This window comes from Panthera uncia, chromosome B1 (assembly GCF_023721935.1).
Source record: "Panthera uncia isolate 11264 chromosome B1, Puncia_PCG_1.0, whole genome shotgun sequence".
NCBI classification, from domain to species: Eukaryota; Metazoa; Chordata; class Mammalia; order Carnivora; family Felidae; genus Panthera; species Panthera uncia.
The window spans coordinates 68,343,642-68,363,766 of NC_064811.1; the positions used below are offsets into that span (position 1 = coordinate 68,343,642).

General features: G+C 37.2%; 1 protein-coding gene across 10 annotated transcripts in view; it reads right to left on the reverse strand.

Moving 5' to 3' along the window:
• WDFY3 (WD repeat and FYVE domain containing 3) overlaps positions 1 to 20,125 on the reverse strand; it is a 290,160-nt gene that overhangs the window by 242,693 nt on the left and 27,342 nt on the right. For all 10 annotated transcript variants that reach the window (XM_049630812.1, XM_049630817.1, XM_049630814.1 and 7 more), the window contains exon 2: positions 15,180 to 15,273. The gene's annotated coding sequence lies outside the window, so the exon portion shown is untranslated. The remainder of the gene's footprint in view (positions 1 to 15,179; positions 15,274 to 20,125) is intronic.

Consider the following 20,125-nt stretch of genomic DNA (forward strand, 5'->3'; position numbering starts at 1 on the left):
TCTGTCTTGCCATGATCACTACCACTGCTATTCTCAGTGAAAAAAAAGAAACCAAATGTGGACTTTACTTATACAAAAGATTAATAATCATTAAGAATTCACTGGTTTTCCTTCCTACTTCTGTGAAAATATTTTCTAAAGAATACTGATATTCTCAGCATATGGTTACTGGTAAGTGGCTGGTCAGCTTCTACTTAAAGAGGAAGGAAAGCCATTTGAAAATTCTAATGTTGCAGTTCAACTGGGTTTTGATGCATTGAGAATGTTGTTCCAAAGGGAATACAGACCCATAAAATGAAAAGAAGAAATCCCAGAGCCCTTGTGATGTCTAGTCATTCTTTCAAACTAATCATAGACTCTGATAAACTGAAAATTAATATACCGAATTAATAAAACAATTTCCATGGAGGCTATCAAGTGAAAGCAATATAATTCCAGTTTAAAATAATTGTAGTACAAGGAAAATTCCATTAAGCAAATTAGAATCTTTGAGTGTTTTCCGTGTTATGTTTAGATGCTGGCTAGCAAACATCTGTAAGTTGTCCTAGGCTCACTGATAAAAGGTACTTGCAGCTCCTCCTTTAATAGCTATCTATATGTACACAGTAAACAGCGTTTATTTCGATCCAAACTAAGAGATATAATTTTTAATGCGTTCATCGACCAGACTTCTTTTGAGTTATTTTTACTGATGCATGCCACAGTAGTCTCTAACCTATTATGTTTCTCACCTTTTTCCCATGTACTTCAGATATGTGGACATGGTGAAGTTACAGAAGCCTGAAAGAGGTCAGGTCTGGTGCCAAGACCATTGGAAAGAGGCCAGAGAGCCCGGGAGGCCAGTTGGCCAAAGCCTGTTAGGCTAGGTCAATCTTCCCTCCTTACAAAGATAATTAGCAATAAACGAAAACCCTGAAATCTAGATCATTTGGCATAGACGTTTTAATTGATACTGAAGCTAGATGATAGGTATGTGTTAGTTTTATAGATGGGTGAAATTTTTGCAATAAAAAGTTAAAATAATTAAATTGGCATATTCTACATATGAAATAGATTACTATGGTTCAGGCTTTAAGATGTAAAATTGTGGGTGATACAGCACAGAGAATTATCCCTATTTTTCTGGCATAGACAACCACCTCATTTCTTCACTGTTACATACAGCAAATTTATGTTCAAATTCATTATGTTTTCTAACTATAACTCAAAATGCCAGCCTACAGAAGTCATTAATAAATTTGACTACATAACAAATTTTTTTTTTTAATTTTTGAATGGCAAAAAACACCATAAGCAAAGTCAAAAGGCAAATGAGAACACTGGGAGAAAATATCTGCAAACATATGTAGCAAATAAAGAGCTAATGCTCCTAATATACAAGGACTTTAATAACTTTTGGAAAAAAAGACCAAAAATCCTAAAGAAAAATGGAAAAAAAGACATGTATAGATATTTATGTATGCCTATATATATATGAGTCATATATCTGAAAGATATAAACTTAACACGTAAGAAATATGCACCTTAAAACCTCATTAAAATACTATTTCTTCACTCTTCAGATTGACAAAAGTTAAAAGCTTTGACAATACGTTCTCTTTGTAAGGCCGTGGAAAAACAGGTGCTCTCATATACTACTGGGGGGAATGCAAACCAGTACAGGTGCAGTGGAAGGGGATTCACTAACGTGTAGCAAAACTGAATGTCCATTTACCTGCTGAGCCAGGTACCTGAGGTCCACCTCCAACAGTAAAAAAGACATGCACGAGGTTGTTCATTGCAGTACTCTAAAACTGCAAAATTACTGGATAACCACAGAAGAGAGGACAAATAAACTTGCATACATACACACAGAAGAATGATGAGGATCTCTGTGAACTGATACAGGGTACATTTTTCAGTGAAAACAGCTAAGTGCCAAAGTATTTATACAGACAGCATGCATGCTTGTGTTAGAAAAAAAGGAAATAAGAAAAAATACATGTCTGCTTATTGCTGCAAAAGAAATATTAGAAGGATAAACAAGAAACCAATGAAGTTAGTTATCTATAAGGGTGGGGTGTTGTTTTGGGTTGTTTTTATGGTGGTATAGGTGAAACAATTCTGAAATCATTTTAGATGATACTCATTTAGGGTAAATGAATAAAAATGCTGATATTGTTAAGTGCCAGTGTTCTCACTATACAGAAAGGGAAAACAGAGAAATCTGTGAACTAATACTTCTAAAATATATATCCATGTTCAAACATATATCCATGTTATGTGAGCACATGCATGCAAATGTGTATACACATATATATGTTTGTACATATAAAGATACATATATTTTCTAGCTTGGTCCCCTAATAAAGGGCCCAGAAGCAAAGATATCCAGCAGCAACATACATACTAAGTGTCCAGATCTTGGCTCCTATTATAATTTCCCAACCCCCACTCCTAGGAGAAATGACTCATTCTAGGGACAGAGAAGATACAAGAGGAGTCTTATTAATGATGAAAATAATGAAGTACTTGAAAAGTAAAAAATAAAAAATGTAAAAGGATACAGGAGCCAGCACGGAGAAAGAGGATCTTACTGGTGAGATTTGGGACAATTTGAGAACCAAAATATTTAAGAACGGTAATGAATTATTAATCATTGAGAAACAAACAGGAATCCAGAAGTTCAGTAATTAAAACAATATAGACAGATTTTATTTTTTTATTTTTTTTAAAGTTTTTTTTAATGTTTATTTATTTTTGAGACAGAGAGAGACAGAGCATGAATGGGGGAGGGGCAGAGAGAGAGGGAGACACAGAATCGGAAGCAGGCTCCAGGCTCTGAGCCATCAGCCCAGAGCCTGACGCGGGGCTCGAACTCACCAACGGTGAGATCGCGACCTGAGCTGAAGTCGGACGCTCAACCGATTGGGCCACCCAGGCGCCCCCATATAGACAGATTTTAAAAAGGGCTCTTACTTGAATAGAATGTTGAGTAATCACTGGTAAAAGTAGAGGAAGTACTGGAGTTGGAAAAAAATCATGTAACAACCACACCAGTAACAATTGGTTGAAGCAAGTTATCAGTAGACCCTATGCAAAGGGGATGAAATTTGGATGAAGAGTAGGGTATTGTAATTGTCTTAACATATCTCCTCACAGATTCCTTATTAATTGTAAGAGAGTATAGTAACTATATAGTGAAGGAATCAGACAATGAAACAAACAGGTGGTCAAAATGTGTACCAAAATGAGGAACAGATGGGCTCTGTATACCTCCAGATATGATGTGCTAAGAAAGACACAACCCTTATGTAGTATTTCATCCAGGAATGCATAACTTGAATCTTATCAAGAGGAAACATCAGATAAACTGAAGTTAAGGCACACTGTTAAAAAGAAAAAAGTTGGGGGGGGGTGGGGGGAAGGGGATAACTATGTTCTCTGAAAATGACAATGTAATAAAGGACAAAGAAAAGTTGAAGACCTGTTACAGATTAAGAGATACTGAAGATATGACATCTATGCAATATGGGATCACAGACTAAATTCCGTATTGGAGGGGAAGAAGTCTGCTTGTTATAAAACACATTTGATCAATTGACAAAATGGGAAAATGGCAGATTAGATTAAAGTAATACAGCAATGCTAAATCAACTAAAGTTTTTTAAGACTGCTCTATATAATTATCCTTATCCTTGGGAAACCCACACTAAGGTATTTAGGACTAAAGGGCTATGATATGTTCAATGTAACTTTCCAAATGATTCAATGAGAAGAATACATACATGCATGTATATTTATACATATATACACAGAAACATTTATTCACAAAGTGAGTAATAAAGCATTTGGGACAAAAGGTTAACAGGTAAATCTGAACAGAGGGCACATGGATGGTCTTCATATTATTTTTTTGGTCTTTTTATTATTTTTGCAACTTTTCTGCAAGTTTGAAATTCTTAAAATTATGTTCAAAAATCTAACACATTATTTTTCTCCCTAAATTTTATTTTTTCTTCTATAATTTCTACACAGCTAAGCAGGAACAGAGTTAACTAGTCATCCAGGTAGAAACTTGGCAGTTAACCTAGACTACCTGATGGTTTCAGTTCATTTCCTTCCTTTCCTTCAACTCCCACACTCAAAGGGAGCATATCATAAAAGAGTATCTTTTATATTTGTCGTTTTTTCTCTAATAGTGAATAGGGTTAGGAAATAATTTAGCATCTCCCATTAGATTTACTGCTACAACCTACTAGCGATCCCCCTTCCATCAGTCCTCACTCTAAACCACTCTCCACACTGCTACAGAGTGCCCAAGCCCAAATCAAATCTTATCATGTCACACTGTATTTCTCACTTGGTCCTGAACATAGGTAGGAAAGCACTTACTAGATCAACTTAAGAATCCCAACACTGATAAAATGTATTACTTTGGATCTTAAGAAGCAAATAAGCAAAAATTACTGCCTAGAGGCTTAAAAGCTAGTATAACAAAATTGTAAACTTAGTCATGAAAAAACTGCAGGGTCTTGTTGGACCCAGTCATAAACTAACTGCTATGAAGCAGTATCTTAGACAAGTAACACGGGATAAGACCTCTGGAAACAGTAGAGGTCATTAAAAGCAATGAATGAAAGAAAAAGGTAGGAAACAGAAGGAAGGGTAGGGTAGACTAATTAAAGGTAGGGGAAGGATAAGTAGTGAAGGTAAGGGAAAGAAAAGGGAGAAAAAAGACTATTCTCTAGGTTTTCATAGTAAAACAGATTTCTCTCATATTAAAATATCAATATTTTGAGAATTAACTAGCCCTCTCTCAATTTTTCCTAATTGAAAAGCAAATTGAACATAATCAAAGTTACTTATGTCTTTGTGAACATCTGACATTTTATCAGAAGTTACTTGAAAGCAATATTATTCATCATCAAAGTATATTCTATGAGTACTAAAAATATTTATAAACAAACACAGAACCATGTTTTTACCACTTTCATTTTGTAGATTCTTTAATTTTTCAGTTCAAGGCATCAACATGTAACTACATATAAAACTGTATATTTTATACATATATATTGTATACAAAAGTTATAAATCTGAAGCTTTCTCACTTATGGTATCTATACAATTATTCTAATACATATAGATACAGGCAAGGCATAAAATCATGACTCCAAATTTTCCCTTAGAAATTTGCAAGAAGCAGTACAATATATTAATATACCCCTTTACTTCCATAGAAAACCTCGTAACATACAAAAGGTCTAATGCACACAACCTCATTTGTTTTTCTAATAGCAGCCAAGTTGACCTGGGCTCACTATGCCTCTCTACAGTCAGTGCAGAAAATTCAAAGACTTTTTCATTCATTCAACTACTCAGCCAAAACACAACAAGCATCTATCCCTCTAGGTACTGGGTACTATGATTCCACAACTCTCTCCTCTCTTTACCAAGTAAATTGCCTGCTACTATCCCTTGGTGTCATATGAATTCCCTTTATTCCCTTTAACCTCTTTCTTTTCTTGTTCTTTTCCCAACTTCTGCTCCATTAACCTGAAAGAAACCTTCCTTATTCTCATTTGCTAACCTCAACCCAGTAATAACTACTTCCAGTCACTATTCAATTCCCCTATAAATTTTATCATATGTATCTCATGTGGCTTCCTGCTCTATGACAGGAGTTATTTTCCAGTTTCACTAGACAGGCACCAGAAAGGAATAAATGCAGAATGTGGATTGCTACAAAAATATTATTCTGGACTCTCTTAAAAAGGTCACTATCATTAAAAAAAAGAAGAAGAAGAAGAAGAAGAAGAAGAGAAAGGAGAAACTAATTTGGATTTTTAAAGAGTAGAGAGATATAAGCAAGTGTAATATGTGGACCTTAACTACATTGTTGTTTGAAAAGATCTGTAAAAGAAATCTTGGGGATAACTGGAGAATTTGGATAGGGACTGGATTTAACATGACAGTACTGAATTATTGTTATTTTGTTAACCCATGAGAAAAATATAATGGTCACACAGAGGAATGTCCTTATTTCTAGGAGGCACACGCTGAAGTATTTACAGGTGAAGTATTATGATGGCTGAAATTACTTTCAAATGGTTCAGCAATGCCACCTCTCCACCCTGAAATGTATATAAACACAATGACAATGTATGTGGCAAAACACTGGCAATTATTGAGTCAAGGTTGAAAGTATTTGGATGTACACTATAGTTTCTATTAAACTTTTCTGTAGGTTTAAAATTTTCAAAATGCAAACTCTGGTCTAAAAGGAGAGGGATAAAACCACTGAGAAATCTCCACCTGTTTCTAGATTTCTTGTTTTTTCGAAAGAGCAGAAATAAGAAATTTCCCATTGGTCTACAAAATGCTAACTGATAAATCTTAAAATGGGTTACCACTCTAGCCAGGTTGTAAAGATACACAAAATTACAACCTTTTCTTTTTCCTATATAAACAAATGTATTCTACATCACCAGTACTTTAAACTTATGTTACCAAAGATGAAAATCTGTGGTGGTGCTGCACAACTCTTTCCTTAAACTATGTAGTTTACAGTCTCCATCAGAACATCTTATATTGAGGTAAACAAAAGTTCATGAAACAAAGTATATTTTCATAATCTGTGAATTATTTGTATGTACCTTACACAATCTCATAGATATTCTTTTCCTTTCTGCTAATTCTGTGATAGATAGTTTTTTATTCTTGAAAGATCCTACCACTCTCAGAGGCCCAGCTCTTTGGCAAAACATGCAGAAAGGAGTGTAATGAACCTTTAAAAAAAAAAAAAAAAAAAAAAAAGGCTGACAGCACCACATTTTTCGCTGGAATACACATCACAGAGGGCACTGTTTAAATACTTTTAGGACCTGGGGCACCTGGCTGGCTCAGTTGGAAAAATGTGTGACTCTTTGTCTCAGGGTTGTGAGTTCGAGTCCCACACTGGGTGTAGAGATCACTTAAATAAGTAAAACTTTAAAAAATATTTTTAGGACATATGATTCTTCAAACTACAGTTATCATATGACTAAAATATTCATTCACTGAATTCAGAGACCATTTTCCACCATTAAATTAGACCAGGGGCACCTGGGTGGCTCAGTCAGTTAAGCGTCCATCTCTTGATTTTGGCTCAGGTCATGGTCTCACAGTTGTTAGATTGAGCCCCGTGTTGGGTTCTGTGCTGGGTATGAAGCCTGCTTGAGATTTATTCTTTCTCCCTCTTTCTCTCCCCCTGCTGCCTCTCTCTTGCTTGTGCTCTCTCAAAATAACAAAACAAAATTAAAAAAACCTTAGACTTCAACTACACTCCCATTCCAGATTTACAAACTAGGAGCTATGGAAAATAAGACTGCCACAAAATCTCAATACCCATAAAGATAAGAAAAAGCAAAGAGCTTATTCAAATCAATAAACTTAAAACATAATAAAACTTAAAATCTCAAAAATTTTCTCATGGAGTTTCTTTCCTAGCAAGTTAGAATTTAGAATGTGATAACCAAGATAATTAGCTATTGGGGGCCAAGAGCTAGCCAAACTTAACACCCACAACTGACCACTATACACTAATTAAGAAAGCAAAGGAAACCATTTGGCAGAGAGACACAAAACAAGAATATAAGCAACTCCAGAAAAAGAAATGGAGACAAGTGACAAAAACACTCAGTTCTTCAGTTCTGTACTTCTTGTGCTTGAACTGTACAGTATTTGGTATCAGGGTAATTATTCTCAAAATTATTTTCTAAAACAAAGCAAAACAAAACAAAGTTATAGACATCTATGTGGGTACAGAACTTCCAAAGGAAACAAAATAGCAAACTAAATATCAAAAATATAATGGGGATATAGCAAAGCCTGGGATTCAATTACTCACAAATCAATAGATTCTTCCTGAAAATAGAATACTAACCTTACACAGGGTCACCTGAGAAGACAGAATAAATCATTCTGCTCCAAACATTTTTTATTAGTATACATTTTCTTACTTTCTTAACAGTATAATTAAATACCTGAAACTCACGTTTAATATAATGAATATTCACAGGCTACTGTCTTCAAACATAAATTCAGATATAAGAAGAATGTTTCACATTCTTTTACAGAAAAGAAATAAGTGATGTCATTCCTCATGTATAAGAGAAGCAGGACAGCAGAGCAGGTGAATGCCTGACCCTGGAGACAGATTCCTAGGTTTGAATCATGGCTCTGCCATTACCTCATCCTGTGACTGTGGGCAAGTACTTCTAGTGCCTGTTTCTAACAGCATAAAAATTAGTAAAATAATAGAATTAATCTCACAAGATTGTGGTGAAGAATAAATGATGTAATACATGAAAAACCTAGGAAACAGTAAATGTACACTGCTATTAATATTATTATCTATTATCATTAACTATTATTCAAGGGAAGGGGTGGATTTCATTTACCTATGATATTACATATATATTTTTTTAACGTTTATTCATTTTTTGATAGAGACAGAGTGTGAGTGGGGGAGGGGCAGAGAGCAAGGGAGACACAGAACCCGAAGCAAGCTCCAGGCTCTGAACTGACAGCACAGAGCCTGACACGGGGCTCGAACTCACAGACTGTGAGATCATGACCTGAGCCAAAGTCAGCAGCTTTAACCGACTGAGCCACCCAGGTGTCCCTACCTATGATATTATAAAAGTGAATTCCTTGAACAAGAATTCTTTAGCAGGCATAGGAAATGAAAAACATAAAACTGATCAAAAAACCAGGGGAGATAGGGTGCCTGGGTGGTTCAATCAGTTAAGCATCTGACTCTTGATTTCAGCTCAGGTCATAATCTTACAGTCGTGAGACTGAGCCCCTGGGCTCAGCGCTAAGCCCGATGGGCTCAATGCTAGGTGTGGAGATGGCTTGAGATTCTCTCTCCCTCTCCCTCTGTCCTTCCCCCGCTTGTGTTTGTGCACACTCTTTCTCAAAATGAATAAATAAATAATATATAGATATATTATAAATATATAATATGTATTTTAAAAATAAAAAAAACAGGGGAGATAAATTTAAGCCCACATAAAAAACTTAATTCTATCACATGGCCTCTGCACCAGTAAACTAAGAACTGTTCTTTAATGGGGGACAGCTTGCCTTTTCCTAAGATTTTGTAAAAGCTTTCCTTCAACAACCTCCGACCCTAAAAGGAAGCCCTTATTCCTGAATACCCACTTAGATAGAGCAAAGCATCAGGCTAATCTACTGATGTTGGAAGAAGGTAAAAATATTTGAAAAGATTTTTTTTGACATTAAAAGATTTTAAAAAATAAACCAAATCTTAGCCTCTGATCCCAAAAAGTTTGCGTTTTGAACCATGACTGGTTCTGAGATAACTTCAAAAATTCATCCCTATGGGGCTTTTTGAAACATTTTTTTTTTTTTTTTTGGACGAGGCAATTACATAGTTAAGAAAGAGCTAGAGATACCGTAAGGAGGAAAACAACTCTTGCATCATGAACACATGACAATGTGATTTGCTTCCTACAAAACATGCAGTAAGACCAAATATAAAAGATCCAAACTGAAAGGTCAAAAATTATGGGGACAGATACTAAGAAGGGAAGGAGGAAAAATGGAAGGGAGAGAGCACAGACCATTATAAATTATTTCAGCTCTTTGGAGCGGTAAAAAAGAACTAAGTATCTGAATGTTTATTTTAAAAATCAAGATACTTTAAAAATTGAAGAAAAAAAAAAAGAATGTGTCCTTCCTTCTCTATATGTTTTGGAACCATTCTTTAACTCACTTTCTACTTCAGCATATAGACATAGTCATAACTATCCTTGATTCCATCAAAACATACTGGATCTTTACTTTCCAAAAATAATTCTAGGCTAGGCTTTTTGAGGTTCCTCCTCCACCACACACAAAGAAAATAATAAACCAGCTTGAGAGATTATACTTCAGATCTTCTCCCGTTTCCTCTCTTCTTTCTATATCATTTGTTGTATAACACTTCCAAATTACAAACTCCTAAGGAGAGCAGTGGCCTTCATTTTCATTTAAATAAAACACACACAAAAATGTGCTCAGACAATGTAAAGCTGACACCAAATTAGGACCACAATGTATGTGAACAGGAGACGTCCTCTTAATTCCACATTTCCCTCAATTTAGGCATAGATCCTTCTTCTACAGGGAGAAGGAATTTAGCTTGCAGGGTCGGGGGAGGGGCAGAGAGAGGGGGAGACAGAGAATCCAAAGCACCATCTGCACTGACAGCAACAGAGCCTGATGCCGGGCTTGAACTCACAAACAGAAACGTGAGATCATGACCTGAGTGGAAGTTGGATGCTTACCCAACTTTGCCACCCAAGCACCCTGGAGTTTAGCTTTCTTAGGATGTTCCTAAGTGGCCACAGTCAACTCACAACCACATCAATACACCTAATGGTGCCTTATTAGCAGAGATCTTCATAAAACAGGAGCAAGGGGCAATCCTACCACAGGTAAGAAGACCAGCAATGACAAGTCCTGTATAAAACTGTAAAGGGAATGGACATCCCTTCTCCCACTCCTTTCCCCCAGGTCAAAACAGAACAAAAAAAAGGGGGAGGGGGGAGGAGTGGCTAGTGGTAAAAGTTTAAGAAGAAAACGAAAATGAAAAGTTGACATCCTTGTGTTACAGATACATTATACCACATACGTATGTATTTGGGGACTACAAAAAAGCTCTTGAGACCTACAGCAAAAAAGCACACTTATTTCTCCAATTCCTTCCTGCCTTTCTTAGTCAATAATTTAAGCAATGGCTCTAAACTCATATCCTTTTAGGCAAACTCTATTCTGCCTTTCAAAAATAAAGCCAATATGCTAATGAACTGTGTAATCAACTAAACACGGAGGTTTTTGCATTTTCGTCGGCAGAACACTGTTTTGTTGATATTCTAATCTTAAAAAACTCAGAGATAAAAATGATTTAAGGCCATTGTTTGCAACAATGAATGGGAGCTAACATAAATTTAGCTTTTACTTACAATGTGCCAGGTACAGCGTTAAGGACTTTGTAAGCATTACCTTGTTTAACCCTTATGATACTTCTATTAAATACTATTAGTACACTCAGTTTACAGATAGGAAATAAGAAGAGAAATTAAGAAATATGTACTAGGACAAAGAGCTGTAAGCAACGACACCATGACTGAAACCTGGAAATATGACTGAGTTTGGTGCCTTAACCAAAACATGTACTACACTGCAGTTCTCACTAATATCTGCTTTTAAATCTTTATACAGTATATTTTTTTAAAATTTTTTAATGTTTGTTTATTTTTGAGAGAGACAGAGCACGAGCGGGAGAGGGGCAGAGAGAGAGGGAGACACAGAATCCGAAGCAGGCTCCAGGCTCTGAGCCGTCAGCACTGAGCCTGACGTGGGGCTCGAACTCATGAACTGTGAGATCGTGACCTGAGCTGAAGTCAGAGGCTTAACCGACTGAGCCACCCAGGCACCCATTATGCAATATTTTTAATCACACTATCAATAAAGATCAATACATAAACTGTCCTCAAAACAAGAGCCAAATAAGGGATACTTGCGGTCAAAAACAACTCAGAGATGGAAGTCATAGAAACCTCTAGCTCTAGACAATAAACCAAAACTCTAAGGCGGAAAAAAAAGTATCACAAAAGGGGATATAAAGTGTGATAAAAATGATTTATATTTCTGGGGCACCTGGATCGCGCAGGTGGTTAAGCATCCAACTCTTGATTTCGGCTCAGGTCATGATCTCATGGTTAGCGAGGTGGAACCCCACATCTGTGCTGTTGGTGCAGAGCACACTGCATGTGCACACTCTCCCCCAAAATAAATAAACTTAAAAAAAATTCATATAAAAAATGATTTCTAAGTCCCAAACTTAGGGTATCATTTCTTGAAATAAAGAAAAACTGAATTAAAATTTAAAATCCCAATAGTCTGGGGCGCCTGGGTGGCGCAGTCGGTTAAGCATCCGGCTTCAGCCAGGTCACGATCTCGCGGTCAGTGAGTTCGAGCCCCGCGTCAGGCTCTGGGCTGATGGCTCCGAGCCTGGAGCCTGTTTCCGATTCTGTGTCTCCCTCTCTCTCTGCCCCTCCCCCGTTCATGCTCTGTCTCTCTCTGTCCCAAAAATAAATAAAAAAAAAAAACGTTGAAAAAAAAAAAATTAAAAAAAATAAAATAAAATCCCAATAGTCTAATTTGTAATGCTATTTTAATTTTCAACTTGCATTTTTTTCTAATTATAAAAAATTAAAAATTTGTATTTTAATCTTCACGTTAAATATATCCGCATTTTTCATACTGTATGGAGTTCAATTCCTTGAACTTTTTAAACTCTCTCAATATATGTCTCGGGGCACCTGGGTGGCTCGGTCAATTAAGCGTCTGACTCTTGATTTTGGCTCAGGTCATGATCTTATGGTTTGCCGACAGCAGGGAGCCTGCTTGGGATTCTCTCTCTCTCCCTCTCTCTGCCCTTCCCCTAATTTCTCTCTCTCTCTCTCTCTCTCTCAAAATAAACATATAAACTTTTAAAAATAAATAAATTGGGGCTCCTGGGTGACTCAGTCAGTTAAGCGTCTGACTCTTGACTTCAGCTCAGGTCACGATCTCACGGTTTTCTAAGTTCGAGCCCTGCATCGGCTCTTGGGATTTTTGGGATTCTCTCTCTCCCTTTTTCTCTGGCCTTCCCCAACTTGCATGCTCTCTCTCTCTCTCTCTCTCTCAAAATAAATAAACATTAAAAGATAAATTTCTGTTGCTTAAGTTATCCAGTTTGTAGTAATTTGCTACAGCAGCCCTAACAAATTAATACATGTAGCCATAGAGAACTAATACCTACACTTAATTCAAAATAACTTTTGTTGGCAGTACCAAAACTAGCCTTAACACAGGGCTCAAGTAGACGGCCAAGGCTTCTAAGTCTTAATTCTGAAAAAAAGATGTTGGTCGTATCAGAAATATCTTAGACCACAGATTTCTTTTTATTTTTTTTTAAGTTACCTGGGACTCCAACAATCCTGTAATTTAATCCACTCATTTCAAAAAGTGATACTGCTGATGTGCCAGGAGCTTTTCTGTACACTTAACATATAGTAATTCCTCACAAGAAACCTGTGAGCTATCACTATCACCAATTCCATTTTTAAGATGAAGAAAACTGATGTCTTGAAGTTAAGGTCATGCAGCTGGTAAGTGGCCCAGATTCAGTAAACTGAGGTGCACAAAGAATAAGTGATTTAGGCAAAATCATAGTTAATAGTTGAGCTGAGACTAAACCTAATGGTCCTTTCCCTTACCTTCAAATCTTGTTTTCAGAAAGTTAAATAGAAAAGCTTTTCTTTTACTTGCTGTATTAAATTTTGTACCACTGCAACCTTAGAAATATATATGTGCAGGGCACCTGGGTAGCTCAGTTGGTTCAGCATCTGACTCTTGATTTCGGCTCAGGTCAGGATCTCAAGAGTTTGTCAGTTCGAGCTCCGAATTGGGCTCTGCACTGACAGTGTGGAGCCTGCTTGGGATTTTTCTCTCTCCCTCTCTCTCTCGGCCCCTCCCCTGCTTGAGTGTGTGCACTGGCTCATACTCTTTCTCAAAATAAGCTAAAAAAAATATGTGATTATCTATCTGCCCTCCATTAAGTATACAAACATGGGTTACTCATTTTCTTCCATCTCCAAACCCTAAAATACTGCCTTTCAATCCCTAATGTTTTTCTTTCATCTATATTAATCATTTTTATCTACTAGAACTCACATTTTCACTTCTACACAGTTTTGGAAATACAGCTTAATGTTTGATCCCAACTGAAATACAAATACTCCTAGAAAGGGTAAGCCTTGGGGTGCCTGGGTGGCTCGGTCGGTTGAGCATCTGACTTCGGCTCAGGTCATGATCTCGCGGTCCGTGAGTTCGAGCCCCGCGTCGGGCTCTGTGCTGACAGCTCAGAGCCTGGAGCCTGTTTCAGATTCTGTGTCTCCCTCTCTCTCTGCCCCTCCCCTGTTCATGCTCTGTCTCTCTCTGTCTCAAAAATAAATAAACATTAAAAAAAATTAAAAAAAAAAAAAAAAAAAAAGAAAGGGTAAGCCTCTATTATTAGCCACGTGTATTGTAGTAGGAATAAATCAGATCCTTTTTGGACAACAGGCTTTGAAACAAAGATGGGAAGATAGCCATTGCCAAGTTTTAAAATGACCCTGCCCCAAAGCACAACTTGCTTAGGGACACCTGACTAAAGAATCAGAGTCTGTTCTGGGGAATCTGGGATAGGGTACTTAAGCGTTCGTTAGCCTTTCTTTGGGAGTTTGAAGTTTAAAATACAGAGTGTAGGGAAGTGGTGAAAACCATGCTTCCCATGACAAGGAATGGAAACATGAAGAAAGCCAGTTCTCCAAAGATAGTGACACAGACGCACAGGAGAAGCGCCACACTGACAGTGTGAGGGAAACCTGACTGTCTTTGGTTTCTGGGTTCTTCTTGTACAGCCCAGCTGCATTTCCATGTCCCCAGAGCTTTTGGTATCCCCTGGGATATATCCAAAAGCCTGATAACTTCCCCTTTCTGTTTAAGATATTTGAATTGTGTCACGTACAATCAATAGAGAACTAACATGGTCAAAAAGGTATCCTCTCTAAAGCTGAAGAACATTATTGAAGGACTAATAACCTCATGTAAAAAATGTTTCAGTAACAATAAAGCAAAGTAAAATACTAAAACTAAGGCAACCAGATAGCAAGAATACTCTCGAGTCCCTTACAACGTAGCTCATCATTTAAACTAGTCACTCCAAGGAACTACAATACAATAGGTTAGAGTTCCAAAGCTTGTGCTTACAACTAGATTTTTCCAGGGGAAAAAAAGAATGAAATTGATGTTTTAACAATACGATTTTATTCTATGTAGGTACCTACAATAAAAGTAACAATGCTTTAAAGCTATAATTGAAACTGAAGATAATTTATTCTAATATATCCTTTTTGGTGGGGGGGAGGGGTGCAGAAAACTACAAGCCATTCAGGAAAGGTTTGCCTAAGCTTACCCAGCCATCAATGGGAAAGAAGGCTTGAAACCCAGCTCTTCTGGGGCAGAGTTCAGTGGTCTTGCTACAATACAATGATGCAAGAAAGACTATCATGATTCTTGCTCTTGGCTCCTTATTCGACAGACAAAACAATCCTAAAACTGACCTGATTCTCCGTTCTGGGCTGGCATGAACCTGCGTAGAAACAATAGGAATGGCAGGCACTTTCTTCCTGAAGCAGATGTGGAGAAGTATTATACCTGTGATGTAAGAAAAAAAGAAAAAAAAAAAGTTTATTTTCAGAATATGTATTGGCATAATGAGTCATTCATTTTCAACTGATTCCCTCTTTGTCTCCTTATTTGTGGCCAATGATTTAATAATGGAACACATGACAATGACTTATTTAAGACAGATAAAATCTGTCCACAAAAAATATAGTCATTTAAATCTGGTCTCTCTAAACCATCTACTAAGACCAGGAAAAATTATGCAAAGAATCAATGACAACACAGTTACTTAGTGGCAGGGCCAGGTTCAGAACCTAATTCTTCCCCATTTCCAGTCCAGTGTTCATTTGTACATCACAGATCACACTCTTTTTTTGCTTTTATGAGCCAAAAAGGCAAAAACTTCTTGTTAGTTCTCTAGGTATATTTGTCAAGTATCTGAAGCTAACTGTAGTTTGCCCTAACTTAAAATCAGAAAACACTGCTTCCTACTTAATGGTTATAACCCACGCTTAAGTTGTTAAGCATGCCTTCTACAGGACATTCAAATGTTTGTTTTATTTGGGGTGCCTGGCTGGCTCAGTCGACAGAGCATGAGACTCTTCATCTCTGAGTTATATGTTCAAGCTCCACACTGGGTACAGAGATTACTTTAAAAAACAAAACAAAAAGTCTGAAAAAAATATTTTATTTACCATTCAGTATTTCAATATGAAAATCCTAGTATATGAATCATGAGATCTAGGTTCTGGTCTTTCCTAACTCTGTTCTCAACAAATTCTATGATCTTAATCAATTATTTCTTTAGTCCCAAAGTGCCTTTATTCAAAACTGAGGAGCTTGGACTAATTCCCATGGGCTTTCTGTCTGCTGTTCTGATCAACTATTTGTTTTTGTCATGTATTTGTTAATCTCTCTGATCATATTACAATAGTTAAAACATAATCAGAAATACTGCCTTCAAAGAACACCTTGTTGACTCGGTAGGTAGAGTGTGTGACTCCTGATCTCAGAGATTACTTTTAAAAAATTAAAAGAGTTTTACTTTAAAAAAAAAGAAATACTGCCTTCAAATATACAGTCCATTATCATTCAAAAGTCTCTGCAATAATAACCTAGTTTTGCTGTCCATCTCACCCAGCTAGTAGTGGAAGGAAAAGTATTTTTCAAAATCTCCCTCTTAAGTAGTTTCTAAGAAAAATCCTGAATTATTTTCCCAAGTCATTCATTCAGTTATTCATCCAACAAGTAGTTCCTGAGTGGCTTGACAAATGGCAGACACAGGCTTAATCAGATAAAAGACTAATAAAAGAAGATACCTCTGGTATAAAACTGAGTGACATTAGGAATTCAAGTGGCAGTAAGGGAATAAGCAGAAGTGATGACGTGTCTTCTAAACTGTGACTTCAGAATATGCTTCCCCTACTTTCTAACTTATTGTTACTACAAGAGTTATTTGTAACATGTTTTATTTTATTTATTTTTTAATTTTTTTTTTTAACATTTATTTTTGAGACAGAGAGAGACAGAGCATGAACGGGGGAGGGCAGAGAGAGAGGGAGACACAGAATCGGAAGCAGGCTCCAGGCTCTGAGCCATCAGTCCAGAGCCCGACGCGACCTCGAACTCACGGACCGGAACGTCAGACTGTGACCTGAGCCGAAGTCGGACGCTTAACTGACTGAGCCACCCAGGCGCCCCTTGTAACATGTTTTAAATTCAAAGGACAATAATAGAGGGAACACCCAGGTACCTGCTCCTCCCCCCACTGGAGAACCTAAATAGAAGTTAATGGTAATGTTTTCCTGACTGGCTCCCCCCAAATCCATGCCCCCACCTCTCTCATCCCTTCTGTCTGCTGCAACTGCTAGGCTATATTTTATCGTTACTTGATTTTTTAAAAGATTTAAAACATATGTATATATCCCCCAACAACATAGGGTTTCATTTCGTTTGCTGTTGAATTCTGTGAAAATGGTATTAAATAGCTCCGGTCTTCTCGGTTTGACTTTTTCATTCAGTATTACGTTTTAAAGATTCATCCAGTTGCTGCATCAGTTGTAGCTCATTCCTTTTACTGTAGAATAATTCTGCATTGTATAAATATATCATAAGTGAATTATCCATTTTCTTTACAATAGTATCTTATTCTTCTCCCAAGATTTTTTTCCTATTATGAGCATTTCTGTTACAAAAGTTCTCATAGGCATCTCCTATGGCCCGTGTGCCAAAGTTTCTCTTAAGTTTCTGCCTAGTAGTTGATGAATACGTCTATGTTCAATTTTTCATGAAGATGCCAATTTTTACTTTCCCCAAAGTGTGTTTAGGAATTTATAATCCCAACAGCAACAGGTAGTTCATACTGAACCACATCCAATACTTAGTAATGCTAAGTTAATTTTGGGGTGTAAAATGGCATAGAATTGTGGCCTAACTTTGCATTTTCCTGTTGATGAAAGATACTGAGCATTTCTTCAGATTTATTGGCTAATTCACGTTTCCTCTTTTATGAAATGCCTATTCAGACATTTTGCCAATTCTTCCTCGGCTGTCTGCCTTTACTTACTATTTCCTAGAAATTTTAGCATCTTTGATGATTATTTGGCTTTACCCACTTTAATATTTTAATATAAATTCACCAAGGGTAAATGCTTTGACATGATTTCAATGCATTCTAACTGCAAAATGCAATATAATTTCAAATATCAGGTTTACCCAAATCACAATTTAAATCACACTTTAGGGGCACCTGGGTGGCGCCCAATTTTTGATTTCAGCTCAAGTCATGACCCCCTGGTGGTGGGATCAAGTGCTGCAATGGGCTTGTGCTGAACATAGAACCTGCTTAATATTTTCTCTTTCTTTTCTTTTTTCTTTTCTTTCTTTTTCTTTCTCTCCCTTCCTCTCCCTCTCTCTCTCCCTCTTCCCCTCCACTGCCTGGGTACGCACACACTCCCCTGGGTCTTTCTCTCTCAAGTAAAATAAATAAATCACACGTTAGGCAGAGTTCTTATTTTGACTTTGACATTTTACACATTTTTATTTCATGCTCTTGTTGCCTCTAATTTAGAATAAGTCAGCTATATTGTCAACAGGTTGAGTTTGAATACATGAATATGCACACAGGTATGAAAACTGAATTTCCAAATTAAATTATATAATTCAGAAGACCACAGAGATTCCAGACTTGACTAGACAATTAGCTTTACCTCCTTGGCTTAAATATGTCTTTAAGAGCCTACAATTTAATGAAAATTCTAAGGACCTTATACTTTTTGGCTCGAAGATCAATGGGAAAAAAATTTTTCCAGAGCCCCAAAAGTGTTTTAAGAATCCCTGCCCGGAGCGCCTGGGTGGCTCAGTCAGTTAAGCGTCTGACTTCGGCTCAGGTCATGATCTCGCAGTCTGTGAGTTTGAGCCCCGCGTTGGGCTCTGTGCTGACATCTCAGAGCCTGGAGCCTGTTTCAGATTCTGTGTCTCCCTCTCTCTGCCCCTCCCCTGCTCATGCTCTGTCTCTCTGAAAAATAAAAACATTAAAAAAAATTTTTAGGGGAGCCTGGGTGGTTCAGTTGGTTGAGTGTCTGACTTCGGCTCAGGTCATGATCTCGTTGTCTGTGAGTTCGAGCCCCGCGTCGGGCTCTGTGCTGACAGCTCAGAGCCTGGAGCCTGCTTCAGATTCTGTGTCTCCCTCTCTCTCTGCCCCTCCCCCACTCATGCTCTGTCTCTCTCTCTCTCTGTCAAAAATAAATAAACATTTAAAAAAATTAAGAAAAAAAATTTTTTATAATCTCTTCCTAAGTGTTATACAAACCAATTAGACTGAAGAGCAACAAAAACCTAAATGTCTCAAAAAAAAAAAAAAATTTAACAAGCATGGCTACAGCCCTCCTGTTGCTTCTCAGGACTCCTGGCAGATCACCTAATCTGCATCATTCAAGAAAAAAAAATCAAAAGCCACCTAAGATCTGAGTTACTCTACATGTTGTCCTTGATTCCTATATATATATAAGCAATCAGAAGAGAACTTCTAGAACCACACTTACCCACTCACCAAAATCTACAGATTTACTCTTCTACTATGCTTGAACTTTTTGGGTCAAAAAGTCTAACTCCTCCACTTTGAAAATAGATATCATGCCCCTACCTTTCAAGAACATTGCTCTAGTAAGGTCCAATTCTCTCCTCTCCATCATCAATTTCCTAATTTCCTCCATATTATGAAGCAAACCATTTGTGTGTGTGTGTGTGTGTGTGTGTGTGTGTGTTTCCAATCATTAGAAAACAAACAATAACAAGGAACCTTTGAACCTACCATCACCTCTCTAGTTTCTGGCTAGTTTCTCTGATTCCTTTTTTGCAAAAGGTCACAAAAGAGATGACCATACTCTGTTTCCAAGATTCTTCAATTCAAATTGAATACATTCTAATGAGACTTTTGCTCCCCAATATGCCACTGAACTTGAAGGTCACCTACATATTATTATTGAATCCAAGTTCTCATCTTTCTTGACCTATCTACAGCCAACTGGTATGACTCATCAAACCCTGATATCTTCTCTATCTGGCTTCTAGAACAAAGTTTCTCCTGGTTTCATCCTATCTCACTGGTCTCTCCTCACCTCCTTGGCTTCCTTCTCCTCTTCTCACTAATCACTAAAGTTCAAGTATTTACCCTTTCTCCATCCAATAGCAAACTGTACTGACTCTGTCTACAAAATGCATCCAGATTCTGACCACCTCCCATCATCTAAAGACTTTAACCAGAATAAGTATCATCTGTCACTTGGATTTTTCCCATAGTTTAGTAACTGGCCTCCCAACATCTACCCTTGCCCCACTTCAGTCCTTTCTCATCAAAGCAGTCAGAGTGATCCTGATAATC